Genomic DNA, 19382 nt, shown 5'->3' with positions numbered 1-19382 from the left:
TCTGGGTTCATTCGGTGTGTGTCACTCGGTGGCTGGGTCGCTCGGTGTGTGTCACTCGGTGTCTGGGTCTTTCTGTGTCTGGGCCACTCAGTGTCTGGGTCACTCGGTATCTGCGTCCCTTTGGGTCTGGGACTCTTGGTGTCTGTGTCGCTCGGTGTCTGGGTCACTCTGTGTCTGGGTCGCTCGATGTCTGGTTCACTCGGTGTCTGGTTCACTCTGTGTCTGTTTCACTCGGTGTCTGTGTCACTCGGTGTCTGTCGCTCGGTGTCTGGGTCGCTCGGTGTCTGGGTCACTCGGTGTCTGGGTCGCTCGGTGTCTGGGTCGCTCGGTGTCTGGGTGGCTCGGTGTCTGGGTCGCTCGGTGTCTGGGTCGCTCGGTGTCTTGGTCGCTAGGTGTCTTGGTCGCTCGGTGTCTTGGTCGCTCGGTGTCTGGGTTCACTCGGTGTCTGGATCACTCGGTGTCTGGATCACTCGGTGTCTGGATCACTCGGTGTCAGGTTCACTCGGTGTCTGTTTCAGTCGGTGTCTGTGTCACTCGGTGTCTGTCGCTCGGTGTCTGGGTCGCTCGGTGCCTGGGTCGCTCGGTGCCTGGGTCGCTCTGTGCCTGGGTCGCTCGGTGCCTGGGTCGCTCGGTGCCTGGGTCGCTCGGTGCCTGGGTCGCTCGGTGTCTGGGTCGCTCGGTGTCTGGGTCGCTCGGTGTCTGGGTCGCTCGGTGTCTGGGTCGCTCGGTGTCTGGGTCGCTCGGTGTCTGTTTCACTCTGTGTCTGTTTCACTCTGTGTCTGTGTCACTCGGTGTCTGGGTTCACTCAGTGTGTGTCACTTGGTGTCTGGATCACTCGGTGTCTGGGGTCACTCGGTGTGTGTCACTCGGTATTTGGGTCACTCGCTGTCTGGGACTTTCGGTGTCTGGGTCGCTCGGTGTCTGGGTCGCTCGGTGTCTGGGTCGCTCGGTGTCTGTGTCACTCTGTGTGTCACTCGGTGTCTGGGTTCACTCGGTGTGTGTCATTGGTGCCTGGGTCACTCGGTGTGTGTCACTCGGTGTCTGTCACTCTGTGTCTGGGTTCACTCTGTGTCTGGGTCACTCTGTGTCTCCGTTCACTCTGTGTCTGGGTCACCCTGTGTCTGGGTCACTCTGTCTGGGTTCACTCAGTGTCTGTGTCACTGGGTGTCTTGTTCACTCGGTGTCTGTGTCACTCGGTGTCTGGGTTCACTCGGTGTCTGGGTTCACTCATTGTCTGGGTTCACTCGGTGTCTGGGTTCACTCGGTGTCTGGGTTCACTCGGTGTCTGTGTCGCTCGGTGTCTGTGTCACTGGGTGTCTGGGTTCACTCAGTGTCTGGGTTCACTCAGTGTCTGGGTTCACTCGGGGTCTGGGTACACTCTGTGTCTGGGTTCACTCTGTGTCTGGGTTCACTCGGTGTCTGTGTCGCTCGGTGTCTGTGTCGCTCGGTGTCTGGGTCGCTCGGTGTCTGGGTCGCTCGGTGTCTGGGTCGCTCGGTGTCTTGGTCGCTCAGTGTCTGTGTCACTCTGCGTCTGTGTCACTCTGTGTCTGGGTTCACTCGGTGTCTGGTTCGCTCGGTGTCTGTTTCGCTCGGTGTCTGTTTCGCTCGGTGTCTGTTTCGCTCGGTGTCTGTTTCGCTCGGTGTCTGTGTCGCTCGGTGTCTGGGTCGCTCGGTGTCTGTGTCGCTCGGTGTCTGTGTCGCTCGGTGTCTGTGTCGCTCGGTGTCTGTGTCGCTCGGTGTCTGGGTCGCTCGGTGTCTGGGTCGTTCGGTGTCTGGGTCGCTCTGTGTCTGGGTCGCTCGGTGTCTGAGTCGCTCGGTGTCTGGGTCGCTCGGTGTCTGGGTCGCTCGGTGTCTGGGTCGCTCGGTGTCTGGGTCACTCGGTGTCTGGGTCTCTCGGTGTCTTGGTTCACTCGGTGTCTGGGTCGCTCGGTGTCTGGGTGACTCGGTGTCTGTGTCACTTGGTGTCTGGGTTTACTCGGTGTCTGGGTCACTCGGTGTCTGGGTCACTCGGTTTCTGGGTTCACTCGGTGTCTGGTTTCACTCGGTGTCTGGGTTCACTCGGTGTCTGGGTTCACTCGGTGTCTGGGTCTTTCTGTGTCTGGGTCACTCAGTGTCTGGGTCACTCGGTATCTGGTCCCTTTATGTCTGGGACTCTCGGTGTCTGGGTCGCTCGGTGTCTGGGTCGCTCGGTGTCTGGTTCCCTCGGTGTCTGGGTTCCCTCGGTGTCTGGGTTCCCTCGGTGTCTGGATCTCTCGGTGTCTGGATCTCTCGGTGTCTGGATCTCTCGGTGTCTGGGTCACCCTGTGCCTGGGTCACTCGGTGTCTGGGTCACTCTGTGCCTGGTTCACTGTGCATGGGTCACTCTGCGTCTGGGTTCACTCTGTGCCTGGGTCATTCTGTGCCTCGGTCACTCGGTGTCTGGGTCACTCTGTGCCTGGGTCACTCTGTGCATGGGTCACTATGTGTCTGGGTTCACTCTGTGTCTGTGTCGCTCGGTGTCTGTGTCGCTCGGTGTCTGTGTCGCTCGGTGTCTGTGACGCTCGGTGTCTGTGTCGCTCGGTGTCTGTGTCGCTCGGTGTCTGTGTCGCTCGGTGTCTTGGTCGCTCGGTGTCTGGGTCGCTCAATGTCTGGGTCGCTCGGTGTCTGGGTCACTCGGTGTCTGGATTGACACTGTGTCTGAGTCGCTCGGTGTCTGGGTCGCTCGGTGTCTGGGTCGCTCGGTGTCTGAGTTCACTCGGTGTCTGGGTTCACTCGGTGTCTGGGATCACGCTGTGTTTGGGTTCATGCTGTGTCTGGGTTCACGCTGTGTCTGGGTTCCCTCGGTGTCTGTGTCACTCGGTGTCTGGGTGACTCGGTGTCTGGGTCGCTCGGTGTCTGGGTCGCTCGGTGTCTGGATCACTCGGTGTCTGGATCACTCGGTGTCTGGATCACTCGGTGTCTGGGTTCACTCGGTGTCTGGGTTCACTCGGTGTCTGGGTTCACTCGGTGTCTGTGTCGCTCGGTGTCTGTGTCGCTCGGTGTCTGGGTCACTCGGTGTCTGGGTTCACTCTGTGCCTGGGTCACTCTGTGCCTGGGTCACTCTGTGCCTGGGTTCACTCGGTGTCTGGATCACTCGGTGTCTGGGTCGCTAGATGTCTGGGTCGCTTGGTGTCTGGGTCGCTTGGTGTCTGGGTCGCTTGGTGTCTGGGTCGCTTGGTGTCTGGGTCGCTTGGTGTCTGGGTCGCTCGGTGTCTGGGTCACTCGGTGCTTTGGTCACTCTGTGTCTGGGTCACTCTGTGTCTGGGTCACTCTGTCTGGGTCCACTCGGTGTCTGTGTCACTGTGTGTCTGTGTCGCTCGGTGTCTGTGTCGCTCGGTGTCTGTGTCGCTCGGTGTCTGGGTCGCTCGGTGTCTGGGTCACTCGGTGTCTGGGTCGCTCTGTGCCTGGGTCGCTCTGTGTCTGGGTCACTCTGTCTGGGTCCACTCGGTGTCTGTGTCACTGTGTGTCTGTGTCGCTCGGTGTCTGTGTCGCTCGGTGTCTGGGTCGCTCGGTGTCTGGGTCGCTCGGTGTCTGGTTCGCTCGGTGTCTGGGTCGCTCGTTGTCTGGGTCGCTCGGTGTCTGGGTTCACTCGGTGTCTGGGTTCACTCTGTGCCTGGGTTTGCTCGGTGTCTGTGTCGCTCGGTGTCTCTGTCGCTCTGTGTCTGTGTCGCTCTGTGTCTGGGTCACTCGGTATCTGGGACTCTTGGTGTCTGGGTAACTCTGTGTCTGGGTTCACCCTGTCTGGGTCACTCGGTGCCTGGGTCACTCGGTGTCTGGGTCACTCTGTGTCTGGGTTCACTCGGTGTGTGTCACTCGGTGTCTGGGTCGCTCAGTGTGTGTCACTCGGTGTCTGGGTCTCTCTGTGTCTGGGTCACTCGGTGTCTGGGTCGCTCGGTGTCTGGGTCGCTCCGTGTCTTGGTCGCTCGGTGTCTGGGTCGCTCAATGTCTGGGTCACTCGGTGTCTGGTTCGCTCGGTGTCTGGGTTAACTCGGTGTGTGTCGCTCTGTGTCTGGGTCACTCTGTCAGGGTCACTCTGTGTCTGAATTCACTCTGTGTCTGGGTCACTCTGTGTCTCGGTCACTCTGTGTCTGTGTCACTCGGTGTCTGTGTCACTCTGTGTCTGTGTCACTCGGTGTCTGAGTCACTCGGTGTCTAGGTCGCTCGGTGTGTGTCATTCGGTGTCTGGATCACTCGGTGTCTGGGTTCACTCGGTGTGTGTCACTCGGTGTGTGGGTCGCTCGGTGTGTGTCACTCGGTGTCTGGATTCACTCTGTGTCTGGGTCACTCAGTGTCTGGGTCACTCGGTATCTGGGTCACTTTGTGTCTGGGTCGCTCGGTGCCTGGGTCGCTCGGTGTCTGGGTCGCTCGGTGTCTGGGTCGCTCGGTGTCTGGGTCTCTCGGTGTCTGGGTCTCTCGGTGTCTGAGTCACTCGGTGTCTGTGTCGCTCGGGGTCTGGGTCACTCTGTGCCTGGGCCACTTGGTCTGAGTCCACTCGGTGTCTGGGTCGCTCGGTGTCTGGGTTCCCTCGGTGTCTGGGTTCACTCGGTGTCTGGGTTCCCTCGGTGTCTGGGTTCCCTCGGTGTCTGGGTCACTCGGTGTCTGGGTTCACTCAGTGTCTGGGTCACTCGGTGTCTGGGTTCACTCGGTGTCTGGGTTCACTCGGTGTCTGGGTCTTGCTGTGTCTGGGTCACTCAGTGTCTGGGTCACTCGGTATCTGGTCCCTTTATGTCTGGGACTCTCGGTGTCTGGGTTCACTCGGTGTCTGGGTCTTTCTGTGTCTGGGTCACTCAGTGTCTGGGTCACTCAGTATCTGGTCCCTTTATGTCTGGGACTCTCGGTGTCTGGGTCGCTCGGTGCCTGGGTCGCTCGGTGTCTGGGTCACTCGGTGTCGGGTCACTCGGTGTCTGGGTTCACGCTGTGTCTGGGTTCACTCGGTGTCTGGGTTCACTCGGTGTCTGGGTTCACTCGGTGTCTGGGTTCACTCGGAGTCTGGGTTCACTCGGTGTCTGGATCTCTCGGTGTCTGTGTCGCTCGGTGTCTGGTCACTCTGTGTCTGGGTCGCTCGGTGCCTGGGTCGCTCAGTGCCTGGGTCGCTCGGTGCCTGGGTCGCTCTGTGTCTGGGTCGCTCGGTGTCTGGGTCGCTCGGTGTCTGGGTCGCTTGGTGTCTGGGTCGCTCGGTGTGTGGGTCGCTCGGTGTCTGGGTCGCTCGGTGTATTGGTCACTCAGTGTCAGGGTCAATCTGTGTCTGCATTCACTCGGTGTCTGTGTCACTCGGTGTCTGTGTCACTCTGCGTCTGTGTCACTCTGTGTCTGGGTTCACTCGGTGTCTGGTTCGCTCGGTGTCTGTTTCGCTCGGTGTCTGTTTCGCTCGGTGTCTGTGTCGCTCGGTGTCTGTGTCGCTCGGTGTCTGTGTCGCTCGGTGTCTGTGTCACTCGGTGTCTGTGTCGCTCGGTGTCTGTGTCGCTCGGTGTCTGTGTCGCTCGGTGTCTGTGACGCTCGGTGTCTGTGTCGCTCGGTGTCTGTGTCGCTCGGTGTCTGTGTTGCTCGGTGTCTTGGTCGCTCGGTGTCTGGGTCGCTCAATGTCTGGGTCGCTCGGTGTCTGGGTCACTCGGTGTCTGGATTGACACTGTGTCTGAGTCGCTCGGTGTCTGGGTCGCTCGGTGTCTGGGTCGCTCGGTGTCTGAGTTCACTCGGTGTCTGGGATCACGCTGTGTTTGGGTTCACGCTGTGTCTGGGTTCACGCTGTGTCTGGGTTCCCTCGGTGTCTGTGTCACTCGGTGTCTGGGTGACTCGGTGTCTGGGTCGCTCGGTGTCTGGGTCGCTCGGTGTCTGTTTCACTCTGTGTCTGTTTCACTCTGTGTCTGTGTCACTCGGTGTCTGGGTTCACTCAGTGTGTGTCACTTGGTGTCTGGATCACTCGGTGTCTGGGGTCACTCGGTGTGTGTCACTCGGTATTTGGGTCACTCGCTGTCTGGGACTTTCGGTGTCTGGGTCGCTCGGTGTCTGGGTCGCTCGGTGTCTGGGTCGCTCGGTGTCTGTGTCACTCTGTGTGTCACTCGGTGTCTGGGTTCACTCGGTGTGTGTCACTTGGTGCCTGGGTCACTCGGTGTGTGTCACTCGGTGTCTGTCACTCTGTGTCTGGGTTCACTCTGTGTCTGGGTCACTCTGTGTCTCCGTTCACTCTGTGTCTGGGTCACCCTGTGTCTGGGTCACTGTGTCTGGGTTCACTCAGTGTCTGTGTCACTGGGTGTCTTGTTCACTCGGTGTCTGTGTCACTCGGTGTCTGGGTTCACTCGGTGTCTGGGTTCACTCATTGTCTGGGTTCACTCGGTGTCTGGGTTCACTCGGTGTCTGGGTTCACTCGGTGTCTGTGTCGCTCGGTGTCTGTGTCACTGGGTGTCTGGGTTCACTCAGTGTCTGGGTTCACTCAGTGTCTGGGTTCACTCGGGTCTGGGTTCACTCTGTGTCTGGGTTCACTCTGTGTCTGGGTTCACTCGGTGTCTGTGTCGCTCGGTGTCTGTGTCGCTCGGTGTCTGGGTCGCTCGGTGTCTGGGTCGCTCGGTGTCTGGGTCGCTCGGTGTGTGGGTCGCTCGGTGTCTGGGTCGCTCGGTGTCTTGGTCGCTCAGTGTCTGTGTCACTCTGCATCTGTGTCACTCTGTGTCTGGGTTCACTCGGTGTCTGGTTCACTCGGTGTCTGTTTCGCTCGGTGTCTGTTTCGCTCGGTGTCTGTTTCGCTCGGTGTCTGTTTCGCTCGGTGTCTGTGTCGCTCGGTGTCTGTGTCGCTCGGTGTCTGTGTCGCTCGGTGTCTGTGTCGCTCGGTGTCTGTGTCGCTCGGTGTCTGTGTCGCTCGGTGTCTGTGTCGCTCGGTGTCTGGGTCGCTCGGTGTCTGGGTCGTTCAGTGTCTGGGTCGCTCTGTGTCTGGGTCGCTCGGTGTCTGAGTCGCTCGGTGTCTGGGTCGCTCGGTGTCTGGGTCGCTCGGTGTCTGGGTCGCTCGATGTCTGGGTCGCTCGGTGTCTGGGTCTCTCGGTGTCTTGGTTCACTCGGTGTCTGGGTCGCTCGGTGTCTGGGTGACTCGGTGTCTGTGTCACTTGGTGTCTGGGTTTACTCGGTGTCTGGGTCACTCGGTGTCTGGGTCACTCGGTTTCTGGGTTCACTCGGTGTCTGGTTTCACTCGGTGTCTGGGTTCACTCGGTGTCTGGGTTCACTCGGTGTCTGGGTCTTTCTGTGTCTGGGTCACTCAGTGTCTGGGTCACTCGGTATCTGGTCCCTTTATGTCTGGGACTCTCGGTGTCTGGGTCGCTCGGTGTCTGGGTCGCTCGGTGTCTGGTTCCCTCGGTGTCTGGGTTCCCTCGGTGTCTGGGTTCCCTCGGTGTCTGGATCTCTCGGTGTCTGGATCTCTCGGTGTCTGGATCTCTCGGTGTCTGGGTCACCCTGTGCCTGGGTCACTCGGTGTCTGGGTCACTCTGTGCCTGGGTCACTCTGTGCATGGGTCACTCTGCGTCTGGGTTCACTCTGTGCATGGGTCACTCTGTGTCTGGGTTCACTCAGTGTCTGGGTTCACTCGGGGTCTGGGTTCACACTGTGTCTGGGTTCACTCTGTGTCTGGGTTCACTCGGTGTCTGTGTCGCTCGGTGTCTGTGTCGCTCGGTGTCTGGGTCGCTCGGTGTCTGGGTCGCTCGGTGTCTGGGTCGCTCGGTGTCTGGGTCGCTCGGTGTCTGGGTCGCTCGGTGTCTTGGTCGCTCAGTGTCTGTGTCACTCTGCGTCTGTGTCACTCTGTGTCTGGGTTCACTCGGTGTCTGGTTCACTCGGTGTCTGTTTCGCTCGGTGTCTGTTTCGCTCGGTGTCTGTTTCGCTCGGTGTCTGTTTCGCTCGGTGTCTGTGTCGCTCGGTGTCTGTGTCGCTCGGTGTCTGTGTCGCTCGGTGTCTGTGTCGCTCGGTGTCTGTGTCGCTCGGTGTCTGTGTCGCTCGGTGTCTGTGTCGCTCGGTGTCTGGGTCGCTCGGTGTCTGGGTCGTTCAGTGTCTGGGTCGCTCTGTGTCTGGGTCGCTCGGTGTCTGAGTCGCTCGGTGTCTGGGTCGCTCGGTGTCTGGGTCGCTCGGTGTCTGGGTCGCTCGGTGTCTGGGTCGCTCGGTGTCTGGGTCTCTCGGTGTCTTGGTTCACTCGGTGTCTGGGTCGCTCGGTGTCTGGGTGACTCGGTGTCTGTGTCACTTGGTGTCTGGGTTTACTCGGTGTCTGGGTCACTCGGTGTCTGGGTCACTAGGTTTCTGGGTTCACTCGGTGTCTGGTTTCACTCGGTGTCTGGGTTCACTCGGTGTCTGGGTTCACTCGGTGTCTGGGTCTTTCTGTGTCTGGGTCACTCAGTGTCTGGGTCACTCGGTATCTGGTCCCTTTATGTCTGGGACTCTCGGTGTCTGGGTCGCTCGGTGTCTGGGTCGCTCGGTGTCTGGTTCCCTCGGTGTCTGGGTTCCCTCGGTGTCTGGGTTCCCTCGGTGTCTGGATCTCTCGGTGTCTGGATCTCTCGGTGTCTGGATCTCTCGGTGTCTGGGTCACCCTGTGCCTGGGTCACTCGGTGTCTGGGTCACTCTGTGCCTGGTTCACTGTGCATAGGTCACTCTGCGTCTGGGTTCACTCTGTGCCTGGGTCATTCTGTGCCTCGGTCACTCGGTGTCTGGGTCGCTCGGTGTCTGGTTCGCTCGGTGTCTGGATCTCTCGGTGTCTGGGTCACTCTGTGCCTGGGTCACTCGGTGTCTGGGTCACTCTGTGCCTGGGTCACTCTGTGCATGGGTCACTCTGTGTCTGGGTTCACTCTGTGCCTGGGTCATTCTGTGCCTCGGTCACTCGGTGTCTGGGTCACTCTGTGCCTGGGTCACTCTGTGCATGGGTCACTATGTGTCTGGGTTCACTCTGTGTCTGTTTCACTCGGTGTCTGTGTCACTCGGTGTCTGTGTCGCTCAGTGTGTGGATCACTCGGTGTCTGGGTTCATTCGGTGTGTGTCACTCGGTGGCTGGGTCGCTCGGTGTGTGTCACTCGGTGTCTGGGTCTTTCTGTGTCTGGGCCACTCAGTGTCTGGGTCACTCGGTATCTGCGTCCCTTTGGGTCTGGGACTCTTGGTGTCTGTGTCGCTCGGTGTCTGGGTCACTCTGTGTCTGGGTCGCTCGATGTCTGGTTCACTCGGTGTCTGGTTCACTCTGTGTCTGTTTCACTCGGTGTCTGTGTCACTCGGTGTCTGTCGCTCGGTGTCTGGGTCGCTCGGTGTCTGGGTCGCTCGGTGTCTGGGTCGCTCGGTGTCTGGGTCGCTCGGTGTCTGGGTGGCTCGGTGTCTGGGTCGCTCGGTGTCTGGGTCGCTCGGTGTCTTGGTCGCTAGGTGTCTTGGTCGCTCGGTGTCTTGGTCGCTCGGTGTCTGGGTTCACTCGGTGTCTGGATCACTCGGTGTCTGGATCACTCGGTGTCTGGATCACTCGGTGTCAGGTTCACTCGGTGTCTGTTTCAGTCGGTGTCTGTGTCACTCGGTGTCTGTCGCTCGGTGTCTGGGTCGCTCGGTGCCTGGGTCGCTTGGTGCCTGGGTCGCTCTGTGCCTGGGTCGCTCGGTGCCTGGGTCGCTCGGTGCCTGGGTCGCTCGGTGCCTGGGTCGCTCGGTGTCTGGGTCGCTCGGTGTCTGGGTCGCTCGGTGTCTGGGTCGCTCGGTGTCTGGGTCGCTCGGTGTCTGTTTCACTCTGTGTCTGTGTCACTCGGTGTCTGGGTTCACTCAGTGTGTGTCACTTGGTGTCTGGATCACTCGGTGTCTGGGGTCACTCGGTGTGTGTCACTCGGTATTTGGGTCACTCACTGTCTGGGACTTTCGGTGTCTGGGTCGCTCGGTGTCTGGGTCGCTCGGTGTCTGGGTCGCTCGGTGTCTGTGTCACTCTGTGTGTCACTCGGTGTCTGGGTTCACTCGGTGTGTGTCACTTGGTGCCTGGGTCACTCGGTGTGTGTCACTCGGTGTCTGTCACTCTGTGTCTGGGTTCACTCTGTGTCTGGGTCACTCTGTGTCTCCGTTCACTCTGTGTCTGGGTCACCCTGTGTCTGGGTCACTCTGTCTGGGTTCACTCAGTGTCTGTGTCACTGGGTGTCTTGTTCACTCGGTGTCTGTGTCACTCGGTGTCTGGGTTCACTCGGTGTCTGGGTTCACTCATTGTCTGGGTTCACTCGGTGTCTGGGTTCACTCGGTGTCTGGGTTCACTCGGTGTCTGTGTCGCTCGGTGTCTGTGTCACTGGGTGTCTGGGTTCACTCAGTGTCTGGGTTCACTCGGGGTCTGGGTTCACTCTGTGTCTGGGTTCACTCTGTGTCTGGGTTCACTCGGTGTCTGTGTCGCTCGGTGTCTGGGTCGCTCGGTGTCTGGGTCGCTCGGTGTCTGGGTCGCTCGGTGTCTGGGTCGCTCGGTGTCTTGGTCGCTCAGTGTCTGTGTCACTCTGCGTCTGTGTCACGCTGTGTCTGGGTTCACTCGGTGTCTGGTTCACTCGGTGTCTGTTTCGCTCGGTGTCTGTTTCGCTCGGTGTCTGTTTCGCTCGGTGTCTGTTTCGCTCGGTGTCTGTGTCGCTCGGTGTCTGTGTCGCTCGGTGTCTGTGTCGCTCGGAGTCTGTGTCGCTCGGTGTCTGTGTCGCTCGGTGTCTGTGTCGCTCAGTGTCTGTGTCGCTCGGTGTCTGTGTCGCTCGGTGTCTGTGTCGCTCGGTGTCTGGGTTGCTCGGTGTCTGGGTCGTTCGGTGTCTGGGTCGCTCTGTGTCTGGGTCGCTCGGTGTCTGAGTCGCTCAGTGTCTGGGTCGCTCGGTGTCTGGGTCGCTCGGTGTCTGGGTCGCTCGGTGTCTGGGTCGCTCGGTGTCTGGGTCTCTCGGTGTCTTGGTTCACTCGGTGTCTGGGTCGCTCGGTGTCTGGGTGACTCGGTGTCTGTGTCACTTGGTGTCTGGATTTACTCGGTGTCTGGGTCACTCGGTGTCTGGGTCACTCGGTTTCTGGGTTCACTCGGTGTCTGGTTTCACTCGGTGTCTGGGTTCACTCGGTGTCTGGGTTCACTCGGTGTCTGGGTCTTTCTGTGTCTGGGTCACTCAGTGTCTGGGTCACTCGGTATCTGGTCCCTTTATGTCTGGGACTCTCGGTGTCTGGGTCGCTCGGTGTCTGGGTCGCTCGGTGTCTGGTTCCCTCGGTGTCTGGGTTCCCTCGGTGTCTGGGTTCCCTCGGTGTCTGGATCTCTCGGTGTCTGGATCTCTCGGTGTCTGGATCTCTCGGTGTCTGGGTCACCCTGTGCCTGGGTCACTCGGTGTCTGGGTCACTCTGTGCCTGGTTCACTGTGCATGGGTCACTCTGCGTCTGGGTTCACTCTGTGCCTGGGTCATTCTGTGCCTCGGTCACTCGGTGTCTGGGTCACTCTGTGCCTGGGTCACTCTGTGCATGGGTCACTATGTGTCTGGGTTCACTCTGTGTCTGTGTCGCTCGGTGTCTGGGTCGCTCGGTGTCTGGTTCACTCTGTGTCTGTTTCACTCGGTGTCTGTGTCACTCGGTGTCTGTGTCGCTCAGTGTGTGGATCACTCGGTGTCTGGGTTCATTCGGTGTGTGTCACTCGGTGTCTGGGTCTTTCTGTGTCTGGGCCACTCAGTGTCTGTGTCACTCGGTATCTGCGTCCCTTTGGGTCTGGGACTCTTGGTGTCTGTGTCGCTCGGTGTCTGGGTCACTCTGTGTCTGGGTCGCTCGATGTCTGGTTCACTCGGTGTCTGGTTCACTCTGTGTCTGTTTCACTCGGTGTCTGTGTCACTCGGTGTCTGTCGCTCGGTGTCTGGGTCGCTCGGTGTCTGGGTCGCTCGGTGTCTGGGTCGCTCGGTGTCTGGGTGGCTCGGTGTCTGGGTCGCTCGGTGTCTGGGTCGCTCTGTGTCTTGGTCGCTCGGTGTCTTGGTCGCTCGGTGTCTTGGTCGCTCGGTGTCTGGGTTCACTCGGTGTCTGGATCACTCGGTGTCAGGTTCACTCGGTGTCTGTTCCAGTCGGTGTCTGTGTCACTCGGTGTCTGTCGCTCGGTGTCTGGGTCGCTCGGTGCCTGGGTCGCTCGGTGCCTGGGTCGCTCGGTGCCTGGGTCGCTCGGTGCCTGGGTCGCTCGGTGCCTGGGTCGCTCGGTGTCTGGGTCGCTCGGTGTCTGGGTCGCTCGGTGTCTGGGTCGCTCGGTGTCTGGGTCGCTCGGTGTCTGGGTCGCTCGGTGTCTGGGTCGCTCGGTGTCTTGGTCGCTCGGTGTCTTGGTCGCTCGGTGTCTTGGTCGCTCGGTGTACTGGTCGCTCAATGTCTGGGTCGCTCAATGTTTGGGTCACTCGGTGTCTGGTTTGCTCGGTGTCTGGGTTCACTCGGTGTGTGTCACTCTGTCAGGGTCACTCTGTGTCTGGATTCACTCTGTGTCTGGGTCACTCTGTGTCTGTGTCGCTCAGTGACTGGTCGCTCGGTGTCTGGGTCACCCTGTGTCTGTGTCGATCGGTGTCTGTGTCGATCGGTGTCTGTGTCGCTCGGTGTCTGGGTCGCTCGGTACCCGGGTTCACTCTGTGTCTGGGTTCACTCGGTGTCTGGTTCACTCTGTGTTTGGGTTGACTCGGTGTCTGGGTCGCTCTGTGTCTGGGTCGCTCTGTGTCTGGGTCGCTCTGTGTCTGGGTCGCTCGGTGTCTGGGTTCACTCGGTGTCTGGTTCACTCTGTTTCTGGGTTGACTCGGTGTCTGGGTCGCTCTGTGTCTGGGTCGCTCGGTGTCTGTGTTCACTCGGTGTCTGGGTTCACTCTGTGTCTGGGTCACTCTGTGTCTGGGTCACTCGGTGTCTGTTCCACTCGGTGTCTCTGTCGCTCGGTGTCTTGGTCGCTCGGTGACTGGGTCGCTCAATGTCTGGGTCACTCAGTGTCTGGGTTAACTCGGTGTGTGTCACTCTGTGTCTGGGTCACTCTGTCAGGGTCACTCTGTGTCTGGATTCACTCTGTGTCTGGGTCACTCTGTGTCTGGGTCGCTCTCTGTCTGTGTCGCTAGGTGTCTGGGTCACTCGGTATCTGGGTCACTAGATGTCTGGGTCGCTCGGTGTCTGGGTCGCTCGGTGTCTGGATCACTCGGTGTCTGGATCACTCGGTGTCTGGATCACTCGGTGTCTGGGTTCACTCGGTGTCTGGGTTCACTCGGTGTCTGTGTCGCTCGGTGTCTGTGTCGCTCGGTGTCTGGGTCACTCGGTGTCTGGATCACTCGGTGTCTGGATCACTCGGTGTCTGGATCACTCGGTGTCAGGTTCACTCGGTGTCTGTTCCAGTCGGTGTCTGTGTCACTCGGTGTCTGTCGCTCGGTGTCTGGGTCGCTCGGTGCCTGGGTCGCTCGGTGCCTGGGTCGCTCGGTACCCGGGTTCACTCTGTGTCTGGGTTCACTCGGTGTCTGGTTCACTCTGTGTTTGGGTTGACTCGGTGTCTGGGTCGCTCTGTGTCTGGGTCGCTCTGTGTCTGGGTCGCTCTGTGTCTGGGTCGCTCGGTGTCTGGGTTCACTCGGTGTCTGGTTCACTCTGTTTCTGGGTTGACTCGGTGTCTGGGTCGCTCTGTGTCTGGGTCGCTCGGTGTCTGTGTTCACTCGGTGTCTGGGTTCACTCTGTGTCTGGGTCACTCTGTGTCTGGGTCACTCGGTGTCTGTTCCACTCGGTGTCTCTGTCACTCGGTGTCTTGGTCGCTCGGTGACTGGGTCGCTCAATGTCTTGTTCACTCAGTGTCTGGGTTAACTCGGTGTGTGTCACTCTGTGTCTGGGTCACTCTGTCAGGGTCACTCTGTGTCTGGATTCACTCTGTGTCTGGGTCACTCTGTGTCTGGGTCGCTCTCTGTCTGTGTCGCTAGGTGTCTGGGTCACTCGGTATCTGGGTCACTAGATGTCTGGGTCGCTCGGTGTCTGGGTCGCTCGGTGTCTGGATCACTCGGTGTCTGGATCACTCGGTGTCTGGATCACTCGGTGTCTGGGTTCACTCGGTGTCTGGGTTCACTCGGTGTCTGTGTCGCTCGGTGTCTGTGTCGCTCGGTGTCTGGGTCACTCGGTGTCTGGGTTCACTCTGTGCCTGGGTCACTCTGTGGCTGGGTTCACTCGGTGTCTGGATCACTCGGTGTCTGGGTCGCTAGATGTCTGGGTCGCTTGGTGTCTGGGTCGCTTGGTGTCTGGGTCGCTTGGTGTCTGGGTCGCTTGGTGTCTGGGTCGCTTGGTGTCTGGGTCGCTCGGTGTCTGGGTCACTCGGTGCTTTGGTCACTCTGTGTCTGGGTCACTCTGTGCCTGGGTCACTCTGTCTGGGTCCACTCGGTGTCTGTGTCACTGTGTGTCTGTGTCGCTCGGTGTCTGTGTCGCTCGGTGTCTGTGTCGCTCGGTGTCTGTGTCGCTCGGTGTCTGGGTCGCTCGGTGTCTGGGTCACTCGGTGTCTGGGTCGCTCTGTGCCTGGGTCGCTCTGTGCCTGGGTCGCTCTGTGCCTGGGTCACTCTGTCTGGGTCCACTCGGTGTCTGTGTCGCTCGGTGTCTGGGTCGCTCGGTGTCTGGGTCGCTCGGTGTCTGGGTCGCTCGGTGTCTGGTTCGCTCGTTGTCTGGGTCGCTCGGTGTCTGGGTTCACTCGGTGTCTGGGTTCACTCTGTGCCTGGGTTTGCTCGGTGTCTGTGTCGCTCGGTGTCTGTGTCGCTCTGTGTCTGTGTCGCTCTGTGTCTGGGTCACTCGGTATCTGGGACTCTTGGTGTCTGGGTAACTCTGTGTCTGGGTTCACTCTGTCTGGGTCACTCGGTGTCTGGGTCACTCGGTGTCTGGGTCACTCTGTGTCTGGGTTCACTCGGTGTGTGTCACTCGGTGTCTGGGTCGCTCGGTGTGTGTCACTCGGTGTCTGGGTCTCTCTGTGTCTGGGTCACTCGGTGTCTGGGTCGCTCGGTGTCTGGGTCGCTCCGTGTCTTGGTCGCTCGGTGTCTGGGTCGCTCAATGTCTGGGTCACTCGGTGTCTGGTTCGCTCGGTGTCTGGGTTAACTCGGTGTGTGTCGCTCTGTGTCTGGGTCACTCTGTCAGGGTCACTCTGTGTCTGAATTCACTCTGTGTCTGGGTCACTCTGTGTCTCGGTCACTCTGTGTCTGTGTCACTCGGTGTCTGTGTCACTCTGTGTCTGTGTCACTCGGTGTCTGAGTCACTCGGTGTCTAGGTCGCTCGGTGTGTGTCATTCGGTGTCTGGATCACTCGGTGTCTGGGTTCACTCGGTGTGTGTCACTCGGTGTGTGGGTCGCTCGGTGTGTGTCACTCGGTGTCTGGATTCACTCTGTGTCTGGGTCACTCAGTGTCTGGGTCACTCGGTATCTGGGTCACTTTGTGTCTGGGTCGCTCGGTGCCTGGGTCGCTCGGTGTCTGGGTCGCTCGGTGTCTGGGTCGCTCGGTGTCTGGGTCTCTCGGTGTCTGGGTCTCTCGGTGTCTGAGTCACTCGGTGTCTGTGTCGCTCGGGGTCTGGGTCACTCTGTGCCTGGGCCACTTGGTCTGAGTCCACTCGGTGTCTGGGTCGCTCGGTGTCTGGGTTCCCTCGGTGTCTGGGTTCACTCGGTGTCTGGGTTCCCTCAGTGTCTGGGTTCCCTCGGTGTCTGGGTCACTCGGTGTCTGGGTCACTCGGTGTCTGGGTTCACTCAGTGTCTGGGTCACTCGGTGTCTGGGTTCACTCGGTGTCTGGGTTCACTCGGTGTCTGGGTCTTGCTGTGTCTGGGTCACTCAGTGTCTGGGTCACTCGGTATCTGGTCCCTTTATGTCTGGGACTCTCGGTATCTGGGTTCACTCGGTGTCTGGGTCTTTCTGTGTCTGGGTCACTCAGTGTCTGGGTCACTCAGTATCTGGTCCCTTTATGTCTGGGACTCTCGGTGTCTGGGTCGCTCGGTGTCTGGGTCGCTCGGTGTCTGGGTCACTCGGTGTCGGGTCACTCGGTGTCTGGGTTCACGCTGTGTCTGGGTTCACTCGGTGTCTGGGTTCACTCGGAGTCTGGGTTCACTCGGTGTCTGGATCTCTCGGTGTCTGTGTCGCTCGGTGTCTGGTCACTCTGTGTCTGGGTCGCTCGGTGCCTGGGTCGCTCGGTGCCTGGGTCGCTCGGTGCCTGGGTCGCTCTGTGCCTGGGTCGCTCGGTGTCTGGTTCGCTCGGTGTCTGGGTCGCTCGGTGTCTGGGTCGCTCGGTGTGTGGGTCGCTCGGTGTCTGGGTCGCTCGGTGTATTGGTCACTCAGTGTCAGGGTCAATCTGTGTCTGCATTCACTCGGTGTCTGTGTCACTCGGTGTCTGTGTCACTCTGCGTCTGTGTCACTCTGTGTCTGGGTTCACTCGGTGTCTGGTTCGCTCGGTGTCTGTTTCGCTCGGTGTCTGTTTCGCTCCGTGTCTGTTTCGCTCGGTGTCTGTTTCGCTCGGTGTCTGTTTCGCTCGGTGTCTGTGTCGCTCGGTGTCTGTTTCGCTCGGTGTCTGTGTCGCTCGGTGTCTGTGTCGCTCGGTGTCTGTGTCGCTCGGTGTCTGTGACGCTCGGTGTCTGTGTCGCTCGGTGTCTGTGTCGCTCGGTGTCTGTGTCGCTCGGTGTCTTGGTCGCTCGGTGTCTGGGTCGCTCAATGTCTGGGTCGCTCGGTGTCTGGGTCAGTCGGTGTCTGGATTGACACTGTGTCTGAGTCGCTCGGTGTCTGGGTCGCTCGGTGTCTGTTTCACTCTGTGTCTGTTTCACTCTGTGTCTGTGTCACTCGGTGTCTGGGTTCACTCAGTGTGTGTCACTTGGTGTCTGGATCACTCGGTGTCTGGGGTCACTCGGTGTGTGTCACTCGGTATTTGGGTCACTCGCTGTCTGGGACTTTCGGTGTCTGGGTCGCTCGGTGTCTGGGTCGCTCGGTGTCTGGGTCGCTCGGTGTCTGTGTCACTCTGTGTGTCACTCGGTGTCTGGGTTCACTCGGTGTGTGTCACTTGGTGCCTGGGTCACTCGGTGTGTGTCACTCGGTGTCTGTCACTCTGTGTCTGGGTTCACTCGCTGTCTGGGTCACACTGTGTCTAGATTCACTCTGTGTCTGGGTTCACTCTGTGTCTGGGTTCACTCTGTGTCTGGGTCACTCTGTGTCTCCGTTCACTCGGTGTCTGGATCTCTCGGTGTCTGTGTCGCTCGGTGTCTGGTCACTCTGTGTCTGGGTCGCTCGGTGCCTGAGTCGCTCGGTGCCTGGGTCGCTCGGTGCCTGGGTCGCTCTGTGCCTGGGTCGCTCGGTGTCTGGGTCGCTCGGTGTCTGGGTCGCTCGGTGTCTGGGTCGCTCGGTGTGTGGGTCGCTCGGTGTCTGGGTCGCTCGGTGTATTGGTCACTCAGTGTCAGGGTCAATCTGTGTCTGCATTCACTCGGTGTCTGTGTCACTCGGTGTCTGTGTCACTCTGCGTCTGTGTCACTCTGTGTCTGGGTTCACTCGGTGTCTGGTTCGCTCGGTGTCTGTTTCGCTCGGTGTCTGTTTCGCTCGGTGTCTGTTTCACTCGGTGTCTGTTTCGCTCGGTGTCTGTGTCGCTCGGTGTCTGTGTCGCTCGGTGTCTGTGTCGCTCGGTGTCTGTGTCGCTCGGTGTCTGTGTCGCTCGGTGTCTGTGTCGCTCGGTGTCTGTGACGCTCGGTGTCTGTGTCGCTCGGTGTCTGTGTCGCTCGGTGTCTGTGTCGCTCGGTGTCTTGGTCGCTCGGTGTCTGGCTCGCTCAATGTCTGGGTCGCTCGGTGTCTGGGTCAGTCGGTGTCTGGATTGACACTGTGTCTGAGTCGCTCGGTGTCTGGGTCGCTCGGTGTCTGTTTCACTCTGTGTCTGTTTCACTCTGTGTCTGTGTCACTCGGTGTCTGGGTTCACTCAGTGTGTGTCACTTGGTGTCTGGATCACTCGGTGTCTGGGGTCACTCGGTGTGTGTCACTCGGTATTTGGGTCACTCGCTGTCTGGGACTTTCGGTGTCTGGGTCGCTCGGTGTCTGGGTCGCTCGGTGTCTGTGTCACTCTGTGTGTCACTCGGTGTCTGGGTTCACTCGGTGTGTGTCACTTGGTGCCTGGGTCACTCGGTGTGTGTCACTCGGTGTCTGTCACTCTGTGTCTGGGTTCACTCGCTGTCTGGGTCACACTGTGTCTAGATTCACTCTGTGTCTGGGTTCACTCTGTGTCTGGGTTCACTCTGTGTCTGGGTCACTCTGTGTCTCCGTTCACTCTGTGTCTGGGTCACCCTGTGTCTGGGTCACTGTGTCTGGGTTCACTCAGTGTCTGTGTCACTGGGTGTCTTGTTCACTCGGTGTCTGTGTCACTCGGTGTCTGGGTTCACTCGGTGTCTGGGTTCACTCATTGTCTGGGTTCACTCGGTGTCTGGGTTCACTCGGTGTCTGGGTTCACTCGGTGTCTGGGTCACTCGGTGTCTGGATCACTCGGTGTCTGGATCACTCGGTGTCTGGATCACTCGGTGTCAGGTTCACTCGGTGTCTGTTCCAGTCGGTGTCTGTGTCACTCGGTGTCTGTCGCTCGGTGTCTGGGTCGCTCGGTGCCTGGGTCGCTCGGTGCCTGGGTCGCTCGGTGCCTGGGTCGCTCGGTGCCTGGGTCGCTCGGTGCCTGGGTCGCTCGGTGCCTGGGTCGCTCGGTGTCTGGGTCGCTCGGTGTGTGGGTCGCTCGGTGTCTGGGTCGCTCGTTGTATTGATCACTCAGTGTCAGGGTCAATCTGTGTCTGCATTCACTCGGTGTCTGTGTCACTCGGTGTCTGTGTCACTCTGCGTCTGTGTCACTCTGTGTCTGGGTTCACTCGGTGTCTGGTTCGCTCGGTGTCTGTTTCGCTCGGTGTCTGTTTCGCTCCGTGTCTGTTTCGCTCGGTGTCTGTTTCGCTCGGTGTCTGTTTCGCTCGGTGTCTGTGTCGCTCGGTGTCTGTGTCGCTCGGTGTCTGTGTCGCTCGGTGTCTGTGTCGCTCGGTGTCTGTGACGCTCGGTGTCTGTGTCGCTCGGTGTCTGTGTCGCTCGGTGTCTGTGTCGCTCGGTGTCTTGGTCGCTCGGTGTCTGGGTCGCTCAATGTCTGGGTCGCTCGGTGTCTGGGTCAGTCGGTGTCTGGATTGACACTGTGTCTGAGTCGCTCGGTGTCTGGGTCGCTCGGTGTCTGTTTCACTCTGTGTCTGTTTCACTCTGTGTCTGTGTCACTCGGTGTCTGGGTTCACTCAGTGTGTGTCACTTGGTGTCTGGATCACTCGGTGTCTGGGGTCACTCGGTGTGTGTCACTCGGTATTTGGGTCACTCGCTGTCTGGGACTTTCGGTGTCTGGGTCGCTCGGTGTCTGGGTCGCTCGGTGTCTGGGTCGCTCGGTGTCTGTGTCACTCTGTGTGTCACTCGGTGTCTGGGTTCACTCGGTGTGTGTCACT

This window comes from Somniosus microcephalus, unplaced genomic scaffold (genome assembly GCF_052327205.1).
Source record: "Somniosus microcephalus isolate GS21.2 unplaced genomic scaffold, FLI_Smic_1.0 unresolved_chr1, whole genome shotgun sequence".
NCBI lineage: Eukaryota > Metazoa > Chordata > Chondrichthyes > Squaliformes > Somniosidae > Somniosus > Somniosus microcephalus.
The sequence above is the reverse complement of the archived record's forward strand: the minus strand, read 5'-3'. Positions refer to the sequence as shown.